The following is a 23,496-nucleotide window of genomic DNA, read 5'->3' as shown; positions in this document are numbered from 1 at the left end:
GGAATTCCAGTATCCATGAAACTGGACACGGGTGCGAGTCAGTCTATCATGAGCAAAAAGGCCTTCGAGAGGCTGTGGTGCAACAAGGCACAAAGGCCCAAGCTGAGCCCTATTCACACCAAGCTGAGAACTTACACTAAAGAGCTGACCCCTATAATTGGCAGCGCAGCAGTAAAAGTCTCCTATGATGGAGCGGTGCACGAACTCCCACTATGGATAGTACCAGGAGATAGCCCCACACTGTTCGGCAGAAGCTGGCTGGGAAAAATCCACTGAAACTGGGACGACATCCGAGCGCTTTCGTCTGTCAACGATGCCTCATGTGCCCAGGTTCTGAGCAAGTTCCTGTCGTTGTTTGAGCCAGGCATCGGAAGTTTCTCTGTGGTGAAGGTGCAGATCCACTTGGTCCCCAGTACACAACCCATCCACCACACGGCACGGTGCCATCATGATGCGAGAGAAAGTGGAGATTGAGCTGGACAGGCTGCAACGAGAGGGCATCATCGCGCCGGTGGAGATCAACGAGTGGGCCAGTCCGATTGTTCCGGTTCTCAAGGGCGATGGCACGGTCAGAATTTGTGGGGACTATAACGGAATGATTAACCTTTTTCCGCTGCAGGACCAGTACCCGCTACCCGAGGCATACGACCTATTTGCGACGCTGGCAGGAGGGAAGACGTTCACCAAGTTCGGCCTACATGACGCAGGAACTGGCGGAATCTTCGAAAGGCCTCACTGGCATCAACATGCACAAAGGTCTGTTCATCTACAATAGATGCCCATTTGGGATTCAATCAGCCACGGCTATTTTTCAAAGGAACATGGAGAGTCTTCTAAAGTCGGTTCCTTGCACCGTGGTTTTCCAGGACGACATACTGGTCACAGGTCGGGACACCATCGAACACTTGCAGAACCTGGAAGAGGTTCGAAGTCGGCTAGATCGTGTGGGACTCAGGTTGAAACACTCAAAGTGTGTTTTCCTGGTGCCAGAGGTTGAGTTCTTAGGGAGAAGAATCACAGCAGATGGCATCAGACCCACGGACTCCAAGACGGAGGCCATCAAGAACACACCGAGACCACAGAACGTGACGGAGCTGCGGTCATTCCTGGGACTCCTCAATTATTTTGAGAATTTCCTACTTGGGTTAAGCACCTTGCTAGAACCTCTACATGTGTTGCTATGCAAGGGAGATGACTGGGTGTGGGGGAAATCACTAGAGCCTGCTTTTGAGAAAGCCAGAAATCTGTTATGTTCCAACAAACTACTTGTTCTGTATGACCCATGTAAACGTTTAGTGCGAGCTTGTGATGCGTCTTCGTATTGGGTCGGGTGTGTGTTTCAACAAGCAAACAAATCGGGAACATTGCAAGCGGTTGCTTATGTGTCCAGGAGCTTGTCCAAGGCCGAAAGGGCCTACAGCATGATTGAAAAAGAAGCTCTGGCATGCATTTACGGGGTAAAAAAAATGCATCAGTATCTGTTTGGGCTTAAGTTCGAGTTAGAAACTGACCATAAGCCGCTCATATCGCTATTCTCAGAGAGCAAAAGTATCAATACCAATGCCTCTGCTCGCATCCAAAGATGGGCGCTCACACTGTCTGCATATAACTATGTAATTCTCCACAGGCCAGGCACAGAGAACTGCGCTGATGCCCTCAGTCGGCTACCATTGCCCACCACCGGGGTGGAAATGGCACAGCCTGCAGACTTGCTCTTGGTGATGGATGCTTTTGAAAACAAAAAGTCACCCATTACGGCCCGCTAGATCAGCACCTGGATCAGCCAGGACCCTTTACTGTCCCAGCGGAGATGCATGAAGAGATCAAGCCATTCCAGCAATGTAAAGACGAAATGCCCATAGAGGCAGACTGTCTTTTATGGGGTAATCGCATGGTTTTGCCCAAGAAAGGCAGAGAAGCGTTCATACGCGACCTACACAGTACCCACCCAGACATAGTAATGATGAAAGCTATAGCCAGATCCCATGTATGGTGGCCCGGCATCGACCCAGATTTGGAGTCTTGCGCGCGCCAATGCAACACTTGCTCTCAACTGAGCAATGCACCCAGGGAGGCACCGCTAAGTTTGTGGTCATGGCCCTCCAAACCGTGGTCTAGGATCCACGTTGACTTTGCTGGCCCGTTTCTAGGCAAAATGTTTTTGGTTGTTGTGGATACTTATTCTAAGTGGATTTAGTGTGTAATAATGTCTGTAAGCACGTCCACTGCCACCATCGAAAACCTACGAGCCATGTTTGCCACGCACGGCCTGCCTGATGTCCTTGTCAGGGCCGTGCTTCACCAGCGCTGAATTCAAGGAATTCATGCCCCGCAATGGGACCAAGCATGTCATATCTGCCCCGTTCAAGCCCGCATCTAACGGCCAGGCAGAACGGGGATTACAGAGATAGGGAGGTCTGTAGAGCCAGAGGAGGCTAGAAAGATAGGGAGGGGTGTAGGGGCTGGAGGGGGTTACAGAGATAGGGAGGGGTGTAGGGGCTGGAGGGAGTTACAGAGATAGGGAGGGGTGTAGGGGCTGGAGGGAGTTACAGAGATAGGGAGGGGTGTAGGGGCTGGAAGGGGTTACAGAGATAGGGAGGGGTGTAGGGGCTGGAGGGGGTTACAGAGATAGGGAGGGGTGTAGGGGCTGGAGGGGGTTACAGAGATAGGGAGGGGTGTAGGGGCTGGAAGGGGTTACAGAGATAGGGAGGGGTGTAGGGGCTGGAGGGGGTTACAGAGATAGGGAGGGGTGTAGGGGCTGGAGGGGGTTACAGAGATAGGGAGGGGTGTAGGGGCTGGAGGGGGTTACAGAGATAGGGAGGGGTGTAGGGGCTGGAGGGGGTTACAGAGATAGGGAGGGGTGTAGGGGCTGGAGGGGGTTACAGAGATAGGAAGGGGTATAGGGGCTGGAGGGGGTTACAGAGATAGGGAGGGGTGTAGGGGCTGGAGGGGGTTACAGAGATAGGGAGGGGTGTAGGGGCTGGAGGGGGTTACAGAGATAGGGAGGGGTGTAGGGGCTGGAGGGGGTTACAGAGATAGAGAATGTTATGTTCAGAATAACTCCACAAACCTGAATGCTGTAAGCTCAAACTGATGTGACCTTAGTCCCTTTAATCAAACTCCAGAATGCTCAACCTTTTATACCTGCTTGCACGGGGTGTGCAGGTGACCCTTGGGTCTCCAACAGGTGCACCCCCTGGTGGCAAATCTTACACTATTATAAAGTTTACATACATAACAACATTCCCCCCAAAGTCTTAGATACAAGTTATTTACAAGTTGAGGCGATCAGGGGCTCTTCGTTCCTGGGTTGATCGCCTGAGTTGAAGTCCTGACCTGGGTGAGTCGGTCAGATCATTGCTGCCCTGCAGCACGGCTGGTCTGATCGGACTGTCGGTGGGTTCATCCTCGTGGTTGACAGTGAGGTCGATTGCTGGTTGGGTGTGTGTTCGTGGATCATTGATGGTAATGTCCTCTTCAAACTGTTCCTGGTTGTCAGTGAACCGCAGTTTGGTCTGATCCAAATGCTTTCTGCACATTTGTCCATTCAGAAGTTTGACAACAAACACTCTATTCCCCTCCTTGGCTAACACAGTGCCAGCAACCCATTTGGGACCATGACCGTAATTAAGAACAAACACCGGGTCATTAACCTCAATGTCACGTGATACAGCCGCGCGATCGTGGTACATGTTATGCTGGTGACGCCGGGTTTCTACGTGATCATTGAGATCCGGGTGGACTAAGGAGAGCTTGGTTTTGAGTGCTCTCTTCATTAACAATTCTGCCGGGGGAACCCCGGTGAGGGAGTGGGGTCACATCCGGTAGCTGAGCAGAACCCTAGATAACCGCGTCAGCAGGGGACCGTCCGTTATGCGTTTCAAGCTCTGCTTGACCGTTGGATGAGGACTTAAACAGGGCAGACCTGACATGTTTGATGCGATTGCAGGTCATGAACTCGTTGCATTCCGAGCTGGTGAAATATGACCCATTGTCACTAACAAGGACATTGGGCAAATCATGGGTGGCGAAAATGACCCCGATAATGCTGAATGTTGAACTAAATAGACTCCCGGTGTCAATGGAGCTGGACATAGGCGCGAGCCAGTCCATCATGGGAAAAAAGACTTTCGAAAGGTTGTGGTGCAACAAGGCCTCAAGGCCAGTCTTAACTCCAGTTCGCACAAGACTAAGAACTTACAGGAAAGAACTGATTCCTGTAATCGGCAGTGCTACTATAAAGGTCTCCTATGATGGAGCGGTGCACAAGCTACCACTCTGGATGGTACCGGGCAATGGTCTCATGCTGCTCGGCAGGAGCTGGCTGAGAAAGATATGCTGGAACTGGGATGAAATCCGAGCGTTTTTGCCCGCTGACAACACTTCGTGTACCCAGGTCTTAAACAAATTTCCTTCACTGTTCGAACCAGGCATTGGGAAATTCCAAGGAGCAAAAGTGCAGAGCCACCTAATTCCGGGAGTGCAACCCATCCATCACAAGGCGAGAGCAGTACCGTACATGATGAGAGAAAGGGTAGAGATCGAGCTAGACCGGCCGCAACGAAAGGGCATCAGTTCAGCGAGTGAGCCAGTCCTATTGTCCCAGTCCTCAAGGGAGATGGCACCGTCAGAATCTGTGGCGATTACAAAATAACTATCAATCGTTTCTCCCTGCAGGACCAATACCCACTACCAAAAGCCGACGACCTCTTTGCAACGCTGGCGGGAGGAAAGACATTCACGAAGCTGGATCTGACTGCAGCCAACATGACGCAGGAACTGGAATAATCATCGAAGGCCCTCACCTGCAACAACACACACAAAGGTCTTTTTGCTTATAACAGATGCCCGTTTGGAATCCGATCAGTGGCGGCAATATTCCAGAGAAACATGGAAAGTTTACTGAAGGCGGTCCCGCACACAGTGGTCTTCCAGGACGATATCTTGGTCACAGGTCGGAACACAGTCGAGCACCTGCAGAACCTGGAGGAGGTTCTTAGTCAACTCAACCGCGTGGGGCTCAGGTTAAAACACTCGAAGTGTGTTTTCCTGGCGCCTGAAGTGGAGTTCCTGGGAAGGAGGATTGTGGCGGACGGCATCAGGCCCACCAACGCGAAGACAGAGGCAATGCGCACCGAGGCCACAGAACGTGACGGAGCTGCGGTCGTTTCTGGGACTCTTGAACTACTTTGGTAACTTCTTACCGGGTCTCAGCACCCTGCTAGAACCACAACATGTCTTACTATGAAAAGGGGACGAATGGGTTTGGGGCAAAAGCCAAGAAAATGCCTTTGTAAAAGCGAGAAAATTGTTATGCTCAAACAAATTGCTTGTGTTGTATGATCCATGTAAGCGTTTGGTACGAGCATGTGATGCGTCGTCATATGGCGTCGGGTGTGTATTGCAACAAGCTAATGATTTCGGGAAACTGCAACCGGTTGTTTATGCATCCAGGAGTCTGTCTAAGGCTGAGAGAGCCTACAGCATAATTGAAAAAGAAACGTTAGCGTGTGTCTATGGGGTAAAGAAAATGCATCAATGCCTGTTTGGGCTAAAATTCGAATTGGAAACTGACCATAAGCCACTTATATCCCTGTTTTCCGAGAGTAAAGGGATAAATACGAACGCATCGGCCCGCATCCAGAGATGGGCGCTCACGTTGTCCGCATACAACTACGCCATCCGCCACAGGCCAGGCACAGAAAACTGCGCCGATGCTCTCAGTAGGCTGCCATTGCCCACCACGGGGGTGGAAATGGCGCAGCCCGCAGATCTAGCCATGGTTATGGAAGCATTTGAGAGTGAGTAATCACCCGTCACTGCCCGGCAGATCAAAACCTGGACAAGCCAGGACCCCTTATTATCTCTAGTCAAAAGCTGTGTGCTTCACGGGAGCTGGTCCAGTGTCTCAGTGGAAATGCAGGAAGAGATAAAGCCGTTCCAGCAGTGCAAAAATGAAATGTCTATACAGGCTGACTGCCTTCTGCGGGGCAATCGAGTAGTGGTCCCCAAGAAGGGCAGAGACACCTTCATCAGTGACCTCCACAATACCCACCCAGGCATCGTAATGATGAAAGCGATAACCAGATCCCACGTGTGGTGGCCCGGTATCGATGTGGACTTAGAGTCCTGCGTTCACAGATGTAATACATGCTCGCAGTTAAGCAATGTACCCAGAGAGGCGCTGTTAAGTTTATGGTCTTGGCCCTCCAAACCCTGGTCTAGGGTACACATCGACTATGCAGGATCGTTCTTGTGTAAAATGTTCCTAGTGGTTGTAGATGCGTACTCCAAGTGGATTGAATGTGAGATAATGTCGGCTAGCATGTCATCTGCCACCACAGAAAGCCTGCGGGCCATGTTTGCCACACACGGCTTACCCGATGTCCTGGTGAGTGACAACGGGCCATGTTTTACCAGTGCTGAGTTCAAAGAATTCATGACCTGTAACAGGATCAAACATGTCACATCTGCCCCGTTTAAACTAGCGTCCAATGATCAGGCAGAGAGAGCAGTGCAAACCATCAAGCAAAGCTTGAAGAGGCTAACGGAAGGCTCACTGCAGACTCGCCTATCCTGAGTCCTGCTTAGCTACCGCACGAGACCACTTTCGCTCACGGGGATCCCACCTGCTGAACTGCTCATGAAAAGAGCACTTAAGACAAGGCTCTTGTTAGTTCACCCTGATCTACGTGAACAGGTAGAGAGCAGGCGGCTTCAACAAAGTACATACCATGATAGCGCAAATGTGTCACGCGAGATTGAAGTCAATGATCCTGTATTTGTATTAAATTATGGACAAGGTCCCAAGTGGCTTCCCGGCACTGTGGTGGCCAAAGAGGGGAGCAGGGTGTTTCGGGTCAAACTTTCAAATGGACTCATTCACCGGAAACACTTGGACCAAATCAAACTCAGATTCACGGACTATCCTGAGCAACCCACCTTGGACCCTACCTTTTTTGAACCCCCAACACACACACCAGTGGCAACCGGCACCACGGTTGACCACGAAGCAGAACCCATCATCCACAGCAGCCCTGCAGGGCCCAACACACCAGGCAGCCCAGCAAGGCCAGCTGCACAGCAGCCCAGCGAGGGCCCAACAAATGATTCAACAACACCAGCTTTCACACTGAGACAATCAACCAGGGCAAGAAGGGCCCCAGATCGACTCACATTGTAAATAGTTACACTATTGACTTTGGGGGGGGAATGTTGTTATATATGTGGACTTGTATTTACTCTGTACAGCCACCAGAGGGCTCATTCCTCAGAGTCCCAAGGGATCCCATAATCCCTTGGGAGCACAGGTAGTTAAGTAGGCTTCACAGGTTGGAGAGGCACTCTGGAGACCTGCAATAAAAGACTATGGTCACACTTTACTTTGAGCTCACAATGTTCAGTCTGACTCATTCTCCATACACAAGACACGTCAATCTTTTTGAAGATTCAGCCGGCTCCTGTGTCATGTAAGCAGAGGTTAGATCCAATTTGGTGAATGACTTCCCCCCTGCTAATGTTGCGAACAGGTCCTCCACTTTGGGTAGTGGGTACTGGTCCTGTAACGAGACTCGGTTGATCGTTACCTTGTCGTCTCCGCAGATTCTGACCGTGCCATCGCTCTTCAACACCGGAACAATCGAACTGGCCCACTAGTTGAACGTGACTGGCGATATGATTCCCTTTCATTGAAATCTGTACAGTTCGATCTCGACTTTCTCCCTCATCATATATGGAACCGCTCGAGCCTGGTGATGAACGAGCCGTGGATCAGGGACTAGATGGATCTGCATTTTGCCGCCTGTGAAGTTACCGATGCCTGGCTCAAATAGCGACGGGAATTTGTTTAGCACTTGAGCGCATGAGGCGTCATCCACTGAAGACAGTGCTTTGATGTCGTCCCAGTTCCATCGGATCTTTCCTAGCCAGCTTCTGCCAAACAGCGTTGGGCCATCGCCTGGTACAATCCACAGTGGTAAATCATGCACAGCTCCATCGTACGATACCTTCACTGCCGCACTGCCAATGACTTTGGTGTAAGTGCGCAGCTTTGTATAAATCAGGCTTAGTTTTGGCCTTTGTTTCTCAAAAGCCTTCTGGCTCATAATTCTGACTCGCCCCCGTGTCCAATTCCATGGAAACTGGAATGCGGTTTAATTTGACTTTCAACATTATCGGAGGGCTTTTGGTGGTGAAGGTGTGTATCCCATACACTTCCTCTTCAGCCTCGGGTTGAGTTGCCTCTCTTACTCGTTCAGCGTGATCCACACCGGATCGGTCATCTTCTGCCGACTCTGCCACGTGGTGAGTCACAGCACGTCTGCACATTTGCTGGAGGTGCCCCATTGTTCCACAGCCTTTGCACACGTAGTGCTTGAATCGACATTGATAAGCTCGATGATTACCCCCCGCAGCACCAACATGGTGTTAATGGATTCGCATTAACGCCCCACAGCGGTTCTGAGTCATCCTCGGTCTGACCTCGGTGGGCGTGTAGGCCCTGCCATGTACAGTTCTGCCTGCTGATGGCGTTATTTTATGCACAGTACTTGCCGGTGAGCTTCAATGCTGAGAAGATATCTGCTTAGTGTTATCGTTCGTGGACATGAAAGCCTGGGCTATCGTGATGGCCTTGCTCAGATCTAGGGATTTGGCAGACAGCAGTTTGTGAAGAATGACCTCGTGGCCGATTCCAAGCAGGAAAAAGTCCCCCAACACTTCCCCCAAAAATCCAGCAAATACATATGGTCCCGCAAGGCGCCTTACATCAGCGACATAGCTCGCCACGTCCTGGCCCTCGGAGCGGTGGTGCGTATAAAAGCGATACCTGGCCATTAAGATGCTTTCCTTCGGCTTGAGGTGTTCCAGAACCAGCGTGCACAACTCTTCATATGTCTTGTCCGTTGGTTTCATCAGTGCCAGCAGATTTTTGATGAGGCCGTATATCGTGGACCCACAAATGGTGATGAGAATCGCCCTGCGCTTGACCGCGTTACTGTCCGTGGCCAGCTTGTTGGCCACAAAGTACTGGTTAAGATGCTCAACAAAGGCTTCCCAATCATCACCCTCAACAAATCTCTCAAGAATACCAATGGCAGCCATAACCGCGTGAAAGTTCGTGATCCGTTACTCGTCACCAATTGTTATGTTCAGAATAACTCCATAAGACTGTATGCTGTCAGCTCAAACTGATGTGACCTTAGTCTCTTTAATCAAACTCCAGAGTGCCAAAGCAGCACGGCAGACAATCTTTTATACCTGCTTACACGGGGTGTGCAGGTGACCCTTGGGTCTCCAACAGGTGCAGCCCCCTAGTGGCAAGTCTTACACTATTATAGAGTTTACATACATAACAGAGAGGGGTGTAGGGCTCGAGGAGGTTACAGAGATAGGGAGGGGTGTAGGGGCTGGAGGAGATTACAGAGATAGGGAGGGGTGTAGGGCTGGAGGAGGTTACAGAGATAGGGAGGGGTGTAGGGGCTGGAGGAGGTTATTGTTATGTATGTAACTATGTAATACTTGCCACCAGAGGGCGCGACTGTTGGAGGCCTAATGGTCACCTGCACACACCTGCAGGGCCAGTATAAAAGGTTAGCTGCCATGTTGTTTAGGCACTCTGGAGTTGTAATAAAGAAGACTACGATCACACTAAGTTTAGCTCACAATACACAGTCTCATGGTGTTCTTCTATACACAACAATTGGCGATGAGTAACAGAATACGAACCTTCACGTAACGATGGCTGCCATTACAATATTAGAGAAATTCTTAGAGGGTGATGATTGGGAAGCCTTCGTTGAGCGTGATGCCAACGAGCTGGAAGGAGACACTAACGCGATCAAGCGCAGGGCGGTTCTCCTCACCGTCTGTGGGCCTAAAATATACGGCTTCATCAAGAATCTGCTCGCACCGACAAAACAAACAGAGAAGGAATATACAGAGTTGTGCATGCTGGTTCGGTACCACCTCAAGTCGAAGGAGAGTATCCTCATGGCCAGGTATTGTTTTTACACGCACCATCGCTCCGGGGGCCAGGACCTGGCGGATTATGTCGCTGACCTGAGACACCTCGCGGGACCTTGCGATTTTGCAGCTGCGTTGGGGCAAATGCTGCGGGACTTTTTCGTGTTGGGCATCAGCCACGAGGTCATTCTTCGAAAGCTGCTGGCTGTCGAAACCCTAGACCTGAGCAGGGCCATCGCGATCGCCCAGGCATGCATGGCCACGGATGATAATACCAAACAGATATCTTCTCAACATCGAAGCTCACCGACAAGTACTGTGCATAAAATGACGTCGCTAGCAGGCTGAACTGCATGTGGCAGGGCCAATACGTCTGTGGCTGCAAGACCTGTGATGACTCGGAGTCCGTCATCGGGGGTGAATGTGAATCCATTAGCACCGTGCTGCAGGGGTAATCATCGGGCCCATCAATGTCGATTCAAGCACTACGTCTACAAAGGCTGTGCAACAATGGGGCATCTCCAGCGAATGTGTAAACATGCTGCGACATACCGCGTGGCAGAGGATGATCGATCCGGCGTGGATCACGCAGCACAGGCAACTCAACCCGAGGAAGAAGTGTATGGGGTACATACCTTCACCACTAAGAGCCCTCATGTAATGCTGAAAGTCAAATTAAATGGAGTTCCAGTATCCATGGAGTTGGACACGGGTGCGAGTCAGTCAATAATGAGCCAGAAGTCTTTCCAGAAACTGTGGGGCAATAAAGCACAAAGGCCCAAACTGAACCCGATTAATGCAAGGCTGTGAACCGACACCAAAGAGCTCATACCAGTCATTGGAAGTGCGGCAGTGAAGGTATCGTATGATGGAGCTTTGCATGACCTATCATTGTGGATTGTTCCAGGCAATGGCCCAACAGAAGCCGGCTAGAAAAGATTCGATGGAATTGGAACAACATCAAAGCACTATCTTCAGTGGATGATGCCTCGTGTGCTCAAGTGCTGAACAAGTTTCCCTCGCTATTCGAACCAGGCATCGGCAACTTCACAGGCACCAAGGTACAGACCCATCCAGGCCCCGATGCACGGCCCGTCCATCACAAGCCTCGAGCGATTCCGTACATGATGAGATAGAAAGTCGCAATCAAACTGGACACCACCGCAACTCCACCGCAAAGGACACATATCGCCAGTCGAGTTCAACGAGTGGGCCAGTCCAATTGTTCCGGTGTTGAAAAGCGATGGCATGGTCAGAATCTGCGGAGTCTACAAGGTAACGATTAACTGAGTCTCACTACAGGACCAGTACCCGCTACCCAAGGCAGATGACCTGTTCGCAACGTTAGCGGGCGGGAAGTCATTCACCAAGTGACCGAACCTCCGCCTACATGACACAGGAGCTGGCTAAAACTTCGAAAAGACTGGCGTGCATCAACACACACAAAGGGCTGTTTATACACCACAGGTGCCCTTTCGGGATTCGCTCGGCTGCAGCCATTTTCCAGAGAAACATGGAGAGTTTGCTGAAATCTTTTCCGCGCACCGTTGTGTTTCAAGACAACATCCTGATCACCGGTCGTGACACCATCGAACATCTACACAACCTGGAAGAGGTTCTAAGTCGCCTAGACAGAGTGGGACTCAGGCTGAAACATTCCAAGTGTGTTTTCCTGGCGCCAGAAGTCGAATTTTTGGGGAGAAAGATTGCAGCAGATGGCATCAGGCTCACGGACTCAAAGACAGAGGCCATCAAGCATGCACCCAGACCACAGAATGTGATGGAGCTGCGTTCGTTCCTGGGACTCCTCAACTATTTTGGTAACTTTCTACCCAGGTTGAGCAAGTTGTTAGAGCCTTTGCACATGTTGCTACATAAGGATGATGACTGGGTGAGGCCGCAGTACTCCAGGTGAGGCCGCACCTGGAGTACTGCATGCAGTTTTGGTCACCTTACTTAAGGAAGGATATACTAGCTTTGGAGACGATTCACTAGGCTGATTCCGGAGATGAGGGAGTTACCTTATGATGATAGATTGAGTAGACTGAGTTTTTACTCGTTGGAGTTCAGAAGGATGAGGGGTGATCTTATAGAAACATTTAAAATAATGAAAGGGATAGACAAGATAGAGGCAGAGAGGTTGTTTCCACTGGTCGGGGAGACTAGAACTAGGGGGCACAGCCTCAAAATACGGGGGAGCCAATTTAAAACCGAGTTGAGAAGGAATTTCTTCTCCCAGAGGGTTGTGAATCTGTGGAATTCTCTGCCCAAGGAAGCAGTTGAGACTAGCTCATTGAATGTATTCAAGTCACAGATAGATAGATTTTTAACCAATAAGGGAATTAAGGGTTATGGGGAGCGGGTGGGTAAGTGGAGCTGAGTCCACGGCCAGATCAGCCATGATCTTGTTGAATGGCAGAGCAGGCTCGAGGGGCTAGATGCCTACTCCTGTTCCTAATTCTTATGTTCTTATGTTTGGGGCAAATCTTAAGAGACAGCCTTTGAGAAGGCCAGGAATCTGCTATGTTCAAACAAGTTACTTGTACACTATCACCCATGTAAACATTTAGTGCTAGCTTGTGAAGCCTCATCGTACGGGGTCAACTGTCTATTTATCAGGCAACCTCCAACCAGTTGCATACGCGTCTAGAAATCTGTCTAAGGCTGAGAGAGCCTATAGTATGGTCGAGAAAGAGGCGTTAGCATGTGTATATGGGGTTAAGAAAATGCACCAATACCTATTTGGACTTCGGTTTGAGCTTGAAACTGACCACAAGCTGCTCATTTCGCTGTTTTCAGACAGCAAAGGTATAAATACCAATGCTTCATCCCACATCCAAAGATGGGTAGTAACATTATCCGCTTATGACTATGTTATCCGCCACAGACCAGGCACTGAAAACTGTGCCGATGCTCTCAGCCGGCTACCATTACCCATTCTGGGGTTGAAATGGCGCAGCCCGCAGACTTGCTACTGGTCATGGATGCTGTTGAGAGTGAGGGGTCACCCGTCACAGCTCACCAGATCAGGATCTGGACCAGCCAGGATCCTGTGCTATCATTAGTAAAGAGTTGCGTCCTAAATGGGAATTGGTCGGCTGTTCCCAGGGAAATGCAAGATGAAATTAAGCCGTTTCACCGACGCAAAGATGAAATGTCCATCCAGTCGGATTGTCTCTTATAGGGTAATCACGTGGTTCATACGCGACCTACACAATACCCACCCAGGCATTGTCATGATGTATGCAATTGCCAGGTCGCATGTTTGGTGGCCCGGCATTGACTCGGACTTGGAGTCATGCGTGCATCAGTGCAACACTTGCTCGCAACTGAGCAATGCACCAAGGGAGGCTCCATTGAGTCTGTGGTCATGGCCCTCCAAACCATGGTCCAGGATCCACGTAGATTTTGCCGGCCCCTTTGTAGGAAAGATGTATTTAGTAGTTGTGGATGCTTACTCCAAATGGATTGATTGCATAATCATGTCATCCAGCACGTCTACAGTCACCATTGAAAGCCTCCGGGCCATGTTCACCACCCATGGCTTTGCCCGACGTCCTTGTCAGCAACAATGGACCGTGTTTCACCAGCTCGGAATTCAACGAGTTCATGACCCGCAATGGCATCAAGCCCGCGTCTAACGGTCAAGCGAAGCGGGCAGTCCAAACAATCGACTGGCAGAATTGTTAATGAAGAGAGCCCTCAAAACCAGGCTCTCCCGAGTCCACCCGGATCTCAATGATCATGTGGAAACCCGGCGACACTGGCAGAACATGTACCACGATCGCGCGGCTGTTTCACGTGACATTGATGTTAACGACCCCGTGTTTGTTCTGAATTACGGTCATGGTCCCAATGGGTTGCTGGCACTGTTTTGGCCAAAGAAGGGAATAGGATGTTTATAATCAAACTGTTAAATGGCCAAACATGCAGAAAGCATTTAGATCAGACCAAATTGCAATTTACTGACAATCAGGAACGACTTGAAGAGGACATCACCATCGACGATCCACCAACACAGACCCAACCACCAATCGACCTCGCTGTCAATCGCGAGGATGAACCCACCGTTCCTGACAGTCCGACCGACCAGCCGCAGTGCAGTGCAGCAATAGTCCGGCCAACTCTCACACGCCAGGGTTTGAACTTAGACGATCAACCAGGGAGCGAAGGGCTCCGGATTGCCTCAACTTGTAAATAACTTGTACCGAAGACTTTGGGGGAGAAGTGATGTTATGTATCTAACTATGTAATACTTGCTACCAGAGGGCGCGACTGTTGGAGTCCCATTGGTCACCTGCACACACCTGCAGGGCCAGTATAAAAAGTTGGCTGCCATGTTGTTTAGGCACTCTGGAGTTGTAATAAAGAAGACTACGGTCACACCAAGTTTAGCTCACAGTACTCAGCCTCGTGGAATTCTTCTCTTCGAAACAGTTACAGAGATAGGGAGGGGTGCAGGGGCTGGAGGAGGTTACAGAGATAGAGAGGGGTGTAGGGCTGGAGGAGATTACAGAGATAGAGAGGGGTGTAGGGCTGGAGGCGGTTACAGAGATCGAGAGGGGTGTAGGGGCTGGAGGAGGTTGTGGAGCGAGGGAAGATATAGAAGCTGGAGGAATTTATGGAGATAGGGAGGGGTGTAGGAACCGGAGGAGGTTATGGAGATAGGGAGGGGTGTGGGGCTGGAGGATATTACAGAGATAGGGAGGGGTGTGGGGCTGGAGGTCATTACAGAGATAGGGAGCGGTGTAGGGCGAGCCGGTGGAGGTTACAGAGATAGGGAGGGGTGTAGGAGCCGGAGGAGGTTAAAGAGATAGGGAGGGGTATAGGGACTGGAGGAGGTTACAGAGATAGGGAGGGGTGTGGGGCTGGAGGGGTTACAGACATAGGGAGGGGTGTGGGGCTGGAGGAGATTACAGAGATAGGGAGGGGTGTGGGGCTGGAGGGGGTTACAGAGATAGGGAGGGGTGTAGGGGCAAGAGGGGATTACAGAGATAGGGAGGGGTGTGGAGCTGGAGGGGGGGTTACAGAGATAGGGAGGGGTGTGGGGCTGGAGGACATTACAGAGATAGGGAGGGGTGTGGGGCTGGAGGGGGGTTACAGAGATAGGGAGGGGTGTGGGGCTGGAGGGGTTACAGACATAGGGAGGGGTGTGGGGCTGGAGGGGGGTTACAGAGATAGGGTGGCGTGTGGGGCTGGAGGATATTACAGAGATAGGGAGGGGTGTGGGGCTGGAGGAGATTACAGAGTTAGGGAGAGGTGTGGGGCTGGAGGAGATTACAGAGATAGGGAGGTGTGTGGGGCTGGAGCGGGTTACAGAGATAGGGAGGGGTGTAGGGGCAGGAGGGGGTTACAGAGATAGGGAGGGTTGTAGGGGCTGGTGGAGGTTACAGAGATAGGGAGGGGTGTAGGGCTGGAGGAGAATACAGAGATAGGGAGGGGTATAGGGGCAGGAGGGGATTACAGAGATAGAGAGGGGTATAGGGGCTGGAGGAGGTTACAGAGATAGGGAGGGGTGTAGGGGCAGGAGGGGATTACAGAGATAGGGAGGGGTGTGGAGCTGCAGGGGGGTTACAGAGATAGGGAGGGGTGTGGGGCTGGAGGACATTACAGAGATAGGGAGGGGTATAGGGGCAGGAGGGGATTACAGAGATAGGGAGGGGTATAGGGGCAGGAGGGGATTACAGAGATAGGGAGGGGTATAGGGGCAGGAGGGGATTACAGAGATAGGGAGGGGTGTAGGGGCTGGAGGACATTACAGAGATAGGGAGGGGTGTAGGGGCTGGAGGAGGTTACAGAGATAGGGAAGGGTGTAGGGGCTGGAGGAGATTACAGAGATAGGGAGGGGTGTAGGGGCTGGAGGACATTACAGAGATAGGGAGGGGTGTGGGGCTGGAGGAGATTACAGAGATAGGGAGGGGTATAGGGGCTGGAGGAGGTTACAGAGATAGGGACGGGTGTGGGGCTGGTGGAGATTACAGAGATAGGGAGGGGTGTGGGGCTGGAGGGGATTACAGAGATAGGGAGGGGTGTGGGGCTGGAGGAGATTACAGAGATAGGGATGCAGACTTTGCTCCAGTGGATGTAAGTGTGGCATCAGCAAAGGGAAGCCTCGGAGCTGAACCGTGGTTTACCACAAAAGAGAAAACCCAACATCGGAGATGCAGCAGCTTTGAAGAAAAGCCGAACAATTGGTCGGGGATTAACCATGCTCTCTGTAATTAAATCTACATTGACATCTTGCTAATTAGCTCCTTAATTACACTGAAACAACATAATTACAGGCAGAGCCTTTGCTAATTGTTAATTAGAATTAGTGGCAATTATTGTGTGGTTTCCGAAGACTGACTCGACCGAAGAACAAATGATTGTGTGTGTGGAGCGGCTGGTCTTCCCGGTTTGCCCAGCCCGTCAGTCCCAGGTCAGCTCCAGCATTCCCGGCAAACTCTGCTCAACTTCGGCCCGTTTGCAGCGATGTCCACCGGTGCACAGACCCGGCGCAAATAACATTTGCAGCATGATTAACACGTTCAAAAAAACCAAGCCAGCACAAATTCCGATCAGGTCAGTGAATGTTTTCATTGCATTAAACACAGCAAACAAAGGCCCAGCGGGTCAGAGTGCCACCCAGCCTGGTGTTGGCGTGCCGGCCCAGGATCGGTCCCACAAGCCATTTCAGTCTGTGATCCAGCTTGGGACGCTGGCATGTCCTTGGGCTGGGCCCTGCTCCCATTCACCCCGCTCCCGCACAGTTACAGAAATGTGTGTGTTTGCTGGGTGAGGACGGGGTCCAGCCTGGCTGTGATGCCACTTGTGGTTGATTAACCTGCTGACTCCCACTGGCACCGACACTGGCACCGACACCGACACCGACACCGAGACCGACACCGAGACCGACACCGAGACCGACACTGGCACCGACACCAACACTGGAACCGGCACTGGCACCGGCACCAACACCGACACTGAGACCGACACCGACACCGGCACGGACACTGGCACTGACACCAACACTGGCACCGGCACCAGCACTGGCACTGGCACTGGCACTGGCAATGACACCAACACCGACACCAGCACTGGCACCGACACCAACACTGGCACCGACACGGGCACTGGCACCGACACTGACACTGACACTGACACTGGCACAGACACTGGCACTGACACTGACACCAACACTGACACCAGCACCGACACCGACACCGACACCGACACCGGCACTGGCACCGGCACCAGCACTGGCACTGGCACCGACACTGGCACTGGCACTGACGCCAACACTGGCACCAGCACTGGCACCGACACCGACACTGGCACCGACACGGGCACTGGCACCGACACTGACACTGGCACCGACACGGGCACTGACACTGGCACCGACACTGACACTGACACTGACACTGGCACCGACACGGGCACTGACACTGGCACCGACACTGACACTGGCACCGACACGGGCACTGACACCGACACCGACACTGGCACCGATATCTTAAATAAAGAAACAGCAGGTAATCTGCCCATCAAACGTACTTTTTATAAGTTTCTCAATCTGGGCTTCTCAATTCTATCCTGTCTGTAGAAGTTAATTTTTCTGCAAATTTGAAATGCTGAATGTAGGAAAGTAGGGGAGAGACTGAGAGGAGAGCAGACAGTTGAGGCCTCCCGTTCCACACCAGATGGCTGTGAATTCAAGTCCCTGAACGGACCTGTCACTCAAATGCACCCGTGCTAGACGGGGAACGTGACCTCCCGGTCCAGGTCCCTGCATGGGCTGCCTTGCGTTGGCAGCTCGAGTTACCGTGAACTGCCGACTTCCATTGTCCCGGCCAACGAGGGAATTGTGCAGACAAAAGATGGTGGAAATCTGTAACTCACTTCCCCCCCACCTCCAACGGGCTGCGTCCATTGAAGTTTTCAAAATCGAGATTGATAGATTTTTTGGTATTAAGGGAAATGGAGCGAAGGTGGGTGGATGGGCCTCCTCCTGTTCCTGTGTAACAGGCTCGAGGGGCTAAATGGGCCTCCTCCTGTTCCTGTGTAACAGGCTCGAGGGGCTGAATGGGCCTCCTCCTGTTCCTGTGTAACAGGCTCGAGGGGCTGAACGGCCTCCTCCTGTTCCTGTGTAACAGGCTCGAGGGGCTGAATGGCCTCCTCCTGTTCCTGTGTAACAGGCTCGAGGGGCTAAATGGGCCTCCTCCTGTTCCTGTGTAACAGGCTCGAGGGGCTGAATGGGCCTCCTCCTGTTCCTGTGTAACAGGCTCGAGGGGCTGAACGGCCTCCTCCTGTTCCTGTGTAACAGGCTCGAGGGGCTGAATGGCCTCCTCCTGTTCCTGTGTAACAGGCTCGAGGGGCTGAATGGGCCTCCTCCTGTTCCTGTGTAACAGGCTCGAGGGGCTGAATGGGCCTCCTCCTGTTCCTGTGTAACAGGCTCGAGGGGCTGAATGGGCCTCCTCCTGTTCCTGTGCAACAGGCTCGAGGGGCTGAATGGCCTCCTCCTGTTCCTGTGTAACAGGCTCGAGGGGCTGAATGGCCTCCTCCTGTTCCTGTGTAACAGGCTCGAGGGGCTGAATGGGCCTCCTCCTGTTCCTGTGTAACAGGCTCGAGGGGCTGAATGGGCCTCCTCCTGTTCCTGTGTAACAGGCTCGAGGGGCTGAATGGGCCTCCTCCTGTTCCTGTGTAACAGGCTCAAGGGGCCGAATGGGCCTCCTCCTGTTCCTGTGTAACACGCTCGAGGGGCTGAATGGGCCTCCTCCTGTTCCTGTGTAACAGGCTCGAGGGGCTGAATAGGCCTCCTCCTGTTCCTGTGTAACAGGCTCGAGGGGCTGAATGGGCCTCCTCCTGTTCCTGTGTAACAGGCTCGAGGGGCTGAATGGCCCCCTCCTGTTCCTACGCAATGATAAACTAAGGAAAACAGAACATCAGACTGGAATGTTTCAGGGGCAAAAATGTACAAGTCTTCACTTTATCATTTGCCTTCTGCATTGATTTATGTTTGGGGTGTGGGTGAGTCTGACACAACAGGTATTTATTTCCCATCCTTGGTTGTCCCGAGAGAATTCAGAGTTGGACTGGTGTGGGACTGGAGTCACGTGTAGGCCAGGCTGAGGTGCCAGCTTCTATTCCCTGAAGGGCATTATTGACCCAGCATCCTGACTGATTTCATGCTCATAAACCAGCCCATAAACCCCAACTTCACAACTTGACATGGTGGATTTGAACCCACGACGAAAGAACGAAAGGAAGTCTTTCATTTCTATAGCGCCTTTCACAACCTCAGGACATCCCAAAGTACTTTACAGCCAATGAAATAATTTTTTTGTTGAAGTGTCGTCACTGCTGTAATGTCGGAAACGCAGCAGTCAATTGTGCACAGCAAGCTCCCATTAACAGCAATGTGATAATGACCAGATAATCTGTTTTAGTGAAGTTAGTTGAGGGATAAAGGATGATCGGGACACCGGGGATAACTCCCCTGCTCTTCTTCAATATAGTGCCCTGGGATCTTTCACATCCACTAGAGAGAGCAGACAGGACCTAGGTGTAAGGTCTCATCCAAAAGACGGCACTTCCGACAGTGCAGCGCTCCCTCAGTACTGCCCCTCCGACAGTGCAGCACTCCCTCAGTACTGCCCCTCCGACAGTGCAGCGCTCCCTCAGTACTGCCCCTCCGACAGTGCGACGCTCCCTCAGTACTGCCTCTCCGACAGTGCAGCGCTCCCTCAGTACTGCCCCCCGACAGTGCGGCGCTCCCTCAGTACTGCCCCCCCGACAGTGCGGCGCTCCCTCAGTACTGCCCCTCCGACAGTGCGGCGCTCCCTCAGTACTGCCCCTCCGACAGTGCGGCGCTCCCTCAGTACTGCCCCTCCGACAGTGCGGCGCTCCCTCAGTACTGCCCCTCCGACAGTGCGGCGCTCCCTCAGTACTGCCCCTCCAACAGTGCAGCTCTCCCTCAGTACTGCCTCTCCGACAGTGCAGCGCTCCCTCAGTACTGCTCCTCTGACAGTGCGGCACTCCCTCAGTACTGCTCCTCTGACAGTTCAGTGCTCCCTCAGTACTGCACTGGGAGTGCCAGCTAGATTCTGTGCTCAAGTCTCTGGAGTGGGACTTGAACTGCCCACTGAGCTACAGTTGTTGCAATGATGTAGCCTTGATGTCAGTCACAATAAGCATAAGAACATAAGAATTAGGAGTAGGATTGGCCATTCGGCCCCTCGAGCCTGCTCCGCCATTCAATAAGATCACGGCTGATCTTCGACCTCAACCCCACTTTCCCGCCCGATCCCCATAATCCCTTGATTCCCCTAGAGTCCAAAAATCTATCGATCTCAGCCTTGAGTATACCCAAGCAGAGGCTTGGCAGAGCTGTGTGTCAGAGAGTAACATTAACAGGTCAATCTCTCCTCCCCAGGGCATTGTCCCAACTGCTGGGTCACCTATTGGAAATGGCATCACAACATGCTCTGTGTCGAGGGAATTGTAGGGTGTATGGGTGGGGGGTCAAACCTAACTACAGGCGAGAGAAGATTTTTCAGATCGCGTGAGACATCCGTGTCCTAAAGGGTTGATGTTTAAATTCACCTCTTGGTGCGGTGCTGAGTTAAACAGAGTAGGAAGATGGGAGGTTTGCTGCTGTAGAGCTGGTCCGTCTCTGTGGGGTGATGCTTGTCCCTGGGTTAGGCAGGGAGTTGGAATTCCCACTTCCCATTGCCACGCAGCGACTCCAGCTGTAAAGTACCTGCTTGTCGATTGTCGGGATTTGCTGCGATGCCCTTCATGGCCAAACAGGCCACCAACATTCACTGGCTGGGCTGACAAGGTGTCAGGCAAGGCTCAGTGGGCAGCACGCTTGCTTCTGAGTCAGAAGGTCGTGGGGTTCAAGTCATGCCACCAGAGACTTGAACACTAAAATGCAGGCCGACACTCCCAGCACAGTACTGAAGGTGAGGCATTAAACTGAGGCCCTGTCTGCCCTCTCAGGTGGACGCAGAAGATCCCATGGCTAATATTTATCCCTCAATCAACATCACTACAAAACAGATGATCTGGGTCATTAGCTCATGCTGTGTGTGGGAGCTTGCTGCTGCGTTTCCCACATTACAACAGTGACTACACTCCAAAAAGTACTTCATTGGTTGTAAAGCGCTTTGGAACGTCCGGTGGTCGTGAAAGGCGCTATATAAATGCAAGTCTTTATTTTTTTTCTTACAAATGGAGGAGTGCCAAAGTTGGTGAAGAACGGTGAACTGCCTATCTGCACGGACCTGTCTCCCTGCAGGGTTTTGGGGCTTTGCGGGAGAGGAGGAAAGGGAGCAGGCGGACAAATTTGTCTTTGTTGAATCACGTTTTAGGTCTCCACGCAGAATAAGCAGCTGAAGCAGCCAGCAATGTGACAGCGCCTAACACCCAGAGAGGCCACAGGTCAGAGACCACCAGCAGGCCACGAAACCTTGCATCTGTTTACCATCTGTGCGAGAACCAGCTGAAGCTGCTGAAAGCACTCGGGCTTTGGGACCATTCTCCAGGCGTGCGTGGGCTCGAACAAGGCCCCGACTATGAAGCCTCGCTCACTTGGAGTGAGGTTCCTTCAGTTTGGTTTTGAAATGTAACCTATTTTAATGTTTCACACTATTTATACATTTTTATCTCCTATAAATAAACACAGCTCCATTTACTTAAACGGGTTTCTGGTCGATCTCACTGTTTTTTAATCATAAATCTCACACCTAACAGTTCCCCGATAATGACAGTTCTGTAAACCTCTCCAAGAAGCATTAAGATTGTTGACATTGTGCAGCGATGCAGTTTGAGGGAAAATAAATATTGCCTAAATCTCATTCTCCTTCCTCTGACTTTCCCCTTCCCTCCCGAAGACGGTGTATCACAGAATCAGAGAACCATACGCCATTCGGCCCATCGCACCTCTACCTCTTCAGTAGAACTATCCCATTAATCCCACTTCCCCGCTCTTTCCCCCACAGCTCTATAATTATTTTCCTTCCAGTATTTATCTAATTCCAGTGCAGTGCTGAGGGAGTGCTGCACTGTCAAAGGTGGCAACTTTCAGATGAGACGTTAAACCGAGGTCCCGTCTGCCCTCTCAGGTGGATGTAAAAGATCCCACGGCACTATTTCAAATAAGAGCAGGGGAGTTCTCCCCGGTGTCATAACAACATAAGAAATAGAAGCAGCAATCGGCCATTTGGCCCCTCGAGCCTGATTACAACCAATACATCCACTGTCTCTACAGCCACTTCTTTTAAGACCCTAGGATGCAGACCATCAGATCCAGGGGACTTGTCCACCTTTAGTCCCATTACTTTGCCGAGTACTTTTTCCCTGGTGATAGTGATTGTTTTAAGTTTCTCCCTCCCCTGATTATCAATTATTGAGATGCTTTTAGTGTCTTCTACCGTGAAGACCGATACAAATTATTTGATCAAAGTCTCTGCCAGTTCCCTGTTCTCCATTATTAATTCCCCAGTCTCATTCTCTAAGTGACCAACATTTAATTAAGCTATCCGCTTCCTTTTTATATACCTGTAGAAGTTCTCACTGTCTGTTTTTATATTTTTTGCTAGTTTACTCTCATAAACTATCTTCTCTGGCTTTATTCTTTTTTTAGTCGTCCTTTGCTGGTTTCGAAAAGTTTCCCAATCCTCTGGCCTTCCACTGTTCTTTGCAACATTATATGCTTTGGTTTTCAGTTTGATACCATCCTTTACTTCCTCAGTTAGCCACGGATGGTTCATCCTTCTTTCTCCTGGAGCCAATATTTATCCCTCAATCAACATCACTAAAATGATCTGCTCATTATCACATTGCTGTTAGTGGGAGCTTGCTGTGCGCAAATTGGCTGCCGCGTTTGTTACATTACAACAGTGACGATATTTCAAAAAGTACTTCATTGGCTGTAAAGTGCTTTGGGACATCCTGAGGCCGTGAAAGGCGCTATAGAAATGCAAGTCTTTTTTTATACCTTAGGCCAGATTTATTTACAGTTAAAAGCACTCACTGAGCAAAGAGATTGAGCGAAATACAAACAAGTTAAAAAATACACAAACTGATCGACTGATTAAATACAGATGGTGTGAAAAGCCAGCAGATTTTGTCAACAAGTACACTGTAACGTGGGGTAGGAGTTAGACAAAGCGCTGTTCTCATACAAACACTTCAATGGCTTTACAGTGTTAATACTTTCATTAAAGTAACTCAGAGACACATTTCATTCACAGAATTACATAAAAACTACAACACAGGCACTTGGGGCGCCATTTTAACTTTGGCCGATATACAATTAGCTGCCCTCGATTTTAAAATTCTCATCCTTGTTTTCAAATCCCTCCCTGGCCTCGCCCCTCCCTATCTCTGTAACCTCCTCCAGCCCCACAACTCCCCGAGATCTCTGCGCTCCTCTAATTCTGCCCTCCTGACCATCCCTGATTATAATCGCTCCACCATCGGTGGCCGTGCCTTCTGTTGCCTGGGCCCCAAGCTCTGGAACTCCCTCTCTAAACCTCTCCGCCTCTC

Source organism: Pristiophorus japonicus, chromosome 17 (genome assembly GCF_044704955.1).
Source record: "Pristiophorus japonicus isolate sPriJap1 chromosome 17, sPriJap1.hap1, whole genome shotgun sequence".
Lineage (NCBI taxonomy): Eukaryota > Metazoa > Chordata > Chondrichthyes > Pristiophoridae > Pristiophorus > Pristiophorus japonicus.
The sequence above is the reverse complement of the archived record's forward strand: the minus strand, read 5'-3'. Positions refer to the sequence as shown.